We start from the raw sequence: 5380 nt of genomic DNA, 5'->3' as shown, positions 1-5380 counted from the left end.
TAACATTTGCATTTTAAAACATCAAGAACAAAGACTTTTCTACATATTGTTCAAACAATAAGCTGTTTTCCAGTTTAGCTTGTCATTTTTCAAGCAAATTAATATCCCTAAGAGCTCTTTTACTGCTGTGGCTATAGGAAGAGTTATATAAAAAGATAACTGCATTTTTGGTTATACTAGGGCAGAAAATTTTGCCACATATGCATGAACTAACAAGTTTTTGGGGTTTCTTGTTAAGTTGAGGGAAGAAGGGACATGTGATAAGTCACTGTTAGCATCTGTGTGTCACTGAGTTTTCAAGTATTTTATCTACGTAAGCAATTAAGAACTACACAAAGCTGCATCCTACAAAAGAAATACCAGCTTATAAGTTCTAAGTTCTTCTTTAATATACACTCTTAGGCTTAATCTGGCACAAAAACATCAAGATGAATGATACTACCGTAGTTTCTCATCAAAAGCATTAAATGCACACATCTCCTTTATGTCAACTACTTCATCCTTCTTTGTGGGCATGTGTTATATGGCATTAACTGAGAGCTGCAGTTGATGCTACATAAAACATGTAAAAGCAAGTCTTTTCTTCCAAAGCTTGGTTTGTTTTGTTTGTTTATACCAAATACTTGGTAGCTCCTGGTACTATTTGGCTTGCTGGAAAATGGCATTTTTCTTCTTCAGAGCAGAATCCAGGAAGAAGAGTCCACCAAGGAGGGGGAAAGAGGGAACAGAATCATTCTTAACTTTGTTTGCAGATATTACCTCCCCATACCTTGCTGCACAGTATTTACAAACTGGCAAGATCATAATCTCTTGGCCACAAACTAGGGATGCTATTAGATCGAGTCTCTTACAGCAAAGCCATATGATTTAGAAAACTAGCTTGATTTTTAAAGCATAGTCTATTTCTATCCCTATTTATATTTAAAGGGCCCAATGCTAGCACAGAATTTAAAATCCTCCTCTCTTTTAGAAATAAGTAACGTAAGCTCCTTGAACTAATACCATATTTCATATTAAAAAGGTCCTAAAATGCTGCTAGGCCAGGCCCCAAGGCAAAATTCAATGTACTCTCCTTACCATCTTAAGTATATTCACAATGTGGAAAGCCTCAGGAAATATTTTGTTTATTATTTTTACTGTCGTTCTCATTTCTGTCTTGAATTCAAGTCCATAACTTACGATACACTTCAAGAATAAGAAGTTACAAGCAGAATATATGCTTTTGGAATTCAGACCTGCATTCAATATAACATCAGAAATGAATATGCTGCATTTACATCTCTAGTCTGTTGAAATTAGTAAAGTATTAAACATAATTTGCAGGTTGAAAAGCTTGATATTGACATATATTCTAAATGATTTTTTAAAAATCATTTAAATTCACTTCTGAGTTTTTAAAACCAATGTATATCAGCTGAGCTGTTCTCACTTTGAGAAGCAGTACTGCAGCCAGTGCGCAGTATGATGCTGCCATCTGTAGTTTAAAGAAGAAAGCAAGACTGCACAGTTCAAATTACAAAAGAAGCCACTGGATATATAGATTTGTAGAACAAAAATGACCCAAGCTTCTCAAAAGACGAGCGATCAAGAGAGATGCACAGACACATTTGTGTGCTCACATTCTAGCACAGTGTGAAAGACTCAGGGCCTTCTTAAAACATCAGCAAGACAGCCATAAGGAGTTCTAGGCTGGATTAAGTCCTAATTGGCTGCCTTTCTCCCCACCACCCCCATCCCAAATCAATAGATCTTTTCGATGAAAAAGTATCTGTTCACATCATGGGCACAAATAAATGAAAAAGCAACAGTACATCAGTATTCTTGAAAATAAGAATTTATTTATGAAATAGAGATTTGTGAATTTGAATTGCACACGTAATACCCTCACTAGCACTTACTTTCATGGCAGGTATTAGTAGCTTGGAAGAAAAAAAAAAAAGTTACAGAAATAAAGTCTTCACATTCCAAACTATTCAGGCATGGAGGTTCTTCTGTTCTCAAAGGGGGTCTTCATAAAACTATATACTTTTGCAGAAAGCTGAGTTTTGAGAAAGTGAAAATTGTGATAAATTTCCACGACAAAATTAGAAACCTGTTCTCCAGTTAAGAATGTAACAGAAAAGTCTTTCTTTGATGTGAAAGTCCTGTAAATTACTGATTGCTGCCTTCCAGAATCTGCCATTTCCTGGTTTTATCTCATTTGGTGGTGGTTTGTTCATTTTTTTTTTTAATTAAGAAACTGAGACAACAAAAAAGTTCCTTGTTTAATTTGGTTCCAGTTGACATCTCAAAAGCAGATGACACTTTTCTGATGTCATCTACAGGTATCAAAAATACCTTCATTCTCGTCTTCTAATTTTGGAACATGAAATCACTTGAGTCAGTTTTTCATTAGCAAAAAATTGTGCAAGTTACAAGAAGTCTTGAATTACTACTAGAACCTATGAAAACCTGTTGATAGTTTTCATCTGTATCCTCGGGTTTTTTATACAGCTTGAGAGAAAGAAACCTGGAAGCTTTTCACTGGCTATAGCGCTCAAAGAGCTTCTCACCAGCTGAAAGGGGAAAGAAAACATTACATGCACACAAAGAGTACTTCTATCTGATAACTGCAGTTCGAGACTATTTACAAGCAAATATTCAGCTTCTAGCGAACTTTATAAACATAACCTCAAGACTCACTAGAGAATATTGGCCATGTGATGCGGTTTTCTCTGCTTGATGTTGCCAGAATTAAAGTATCATATGAGCTGTCTCGCTCCTCAGTTTGCTCTCAAAACCAGATCCAACCGCAGCAAGGAGAATGATGACACATCCATTAACTCTTACATGGATGGTATGGCTTAAAGAACTCCAGGGACTCCACAATGTCTGTCAATCCACCTGACTAGCAGATACTAGCATTTCTAATCAGTTCAGGGATATTATTTTTTTTTCATATCTGTATTTACTACTTAGTACCCTAGTTGGTAATATCACCTTTAACTGTGAGGCAATATTAGCAATATTTTACTGAACAAGTAAACCTAATTATTTTGACAATGTAATCCACCACCAAATAGATTTATGTTCAGTCATGGTCTAAAGCTGTTTTTACCCTCCCGCAGTCACGCTATCCCTGCTCATAGCGCAGAATGCTTATCTAAGAAAGTGGTTTGTAAGTAGCAAGTTAAAACACTGTCCTAAAACTAAAATAAATTATAATTTATCTTGTACTTTGCAAATCTTGTTATCGGGTTATCTCACATCCCTTGGATCAAAGTCTCTTTGGAATAGGGACTATTTGTATGTATGCCTACAATACCTAGCATATATGAAAGCTTTTTTTTTTTTTTAAAGTGTCTTTAGAAAGCCACACTGTGTTCTGAATGAGCACTATTATCAATTTCTTCCACTTTTCTTCAAAACAGTGGAGAGGGCACAGAAAAGTAGAAAATACCTTCTCTAAACCTGAAAAAAGTGGGTTCTAGCTCCTGACAAGTTCTACACTGAATCTTTCCTGGCTCAACAGGAAATTAAGCACTTTTCTTTATTTATTTTTAAATCTACATGACAAAACATTTCCCAGCAACAAAGGCTATTACCTCCACCTTCATACACCAGCTTGCTCTCAACAAGAGGTGGGGGGAGATTGCTAGTGTCCAAAATCTGTCATATTAATACTTGCAATTCAGAAAGATTTAAAAGTAATAATTTTAAAAATCTTAAGTGTATACAAATTTAAGAGGCCTAGAAAGCATAACACATGCTTAAATAGGCATTTATAATAATCATATGCATGAAGTCTTATTCAAACCTCTGCTAAAACAGCTCATTTTCCCCTTTTTTTTTCCTTTAGTTCTGTCCAAACATTCAACAGTCAGTTATGTCTTGTGTACCAACATTAAAATCCTCCTTTATACATGCTAGTGAATTGCCACTGTGTGCTTTTGGAGGCTCATTCTTTTGAAGAACAAAACCAAAAAGAAAAAATGAATATGCAAACAATAGAATATTGAACAGGCAGAGAAATCTAGCTTGTCCAGCTCCTATTTCAGTGCCAAAAAGGGACAACATTCACTTTGCTCTGTAAAGATCAACTACTTTGTTTACATTGAAACACTCAGCAGAAGAGTATTAAAGAAATTTTCGAAACCTGCCTCAGTTAAAAGTAGGTGCTTTTACCTTCTTTTCAGCTTTTGGAGAGGTTTTGCTCTTTCACTTTAAGCAATGTCACTTAGCTTAGTCATGTTCAGAAGAAAACCTAGAGCTCACATGAAAACCCAGAGCTCAGATAAAGGGCGTCAATTATCAGCAGTTCTTACTTCCTAAAAAAAGACCAAGAGGCAGAACTAATTGTACAGTACTGACATATGTACATCTTCGCTTTTGTTGTTGTTGTTTCTTGCTGAATATTTAGAGGAATTTTAAGCATATCAGACTCTTGCATCAGGATTTTAAGTTTCCTCAAAGAGGAACCACTGACACTCTTGTGCAAGCTAATGTCTTGGTTCTCAAAGCCAAGAAACACACAACACACTAACTCAACCCAAGTGACTACTAATCCCAAGGACAAAACTGTCCTGGAGAAAGGGATACAGCTTTTACTGCCTGATAACTATAAGCAGCAAGTTGAGCCTTGTAATCAATAGCCTTGTTTTCCAGCATTTTCCCCCCAAAAAGACTGTTCTGCCTTTTAATGAAGAGTCTGCTGGTTGCGTCATGTAATTTCAGACTTGAAAGCATCAAATGCTCAGGTTACAAAAACTGTAAATGAAGGAAGACTTCTAGTGAAAAGTTTTCTGAGCAAGGTAAAATGCAATACTGAAAGGCTAGATCCAACATTACAGTTAACTGTTTAGGAGGTACAGAGAGACATTGGGATAAACGAAGTTTCTCAAAGAATACTTTTTTCTGCATTGTTTCTAGTTATTTAACAGGACCTAACAGATTTACAGTTACAAAGATACCTCTTGAGAAGCTTAAACATACGTATCATTACAACTTCCCCCATGATAAAGCTGTCTTAGGCACTGATCTATACCATGCACATAATCATCACCTCCAAGTTTTTTTTATAGACCAAACAAACCTATAATATCCCATTAGTCAGCCATTTACCTCTCCTCTCCCTTAAAATAATTTTTAAAAATTAAAAAATAAATATCAACATTCTGCAGAAAACCCAAGCAGAATAAAACACAAAAAAGTCAAATAAACTTACATGAAATTTATTCCAACTCAGTAATATTCACCTACTGTATGTATTATTCAGGAACTGAAACTATATAGACTACTTTGCCGCTGTTTTCAGAAATGTTTTAGTAGTACTACAAAATTGAATAATGCACCAGTAAAGACTTTCACTGCAAAAGATCTGTACAAAAAAGAAAAGCCTCTG

This window comes from Chlamydotis macqueenii, chromosome 1 (assembly GCF_036417535.1).
Source record: "Chlamydotis macqueenii isolate bChlMac1 chromosome 1, bChlMac1.mat, whole genome shotgun sequence".
Classification (NCBI taxonomy): Eukaryota; Metazoa; Chordata; class Aves; order Otidiformes; family Otididae; genus Chlamydotis; species Chlamydotis macqueenii.
Note: the sequence above shows the minus strand (reverse complement) of the source record.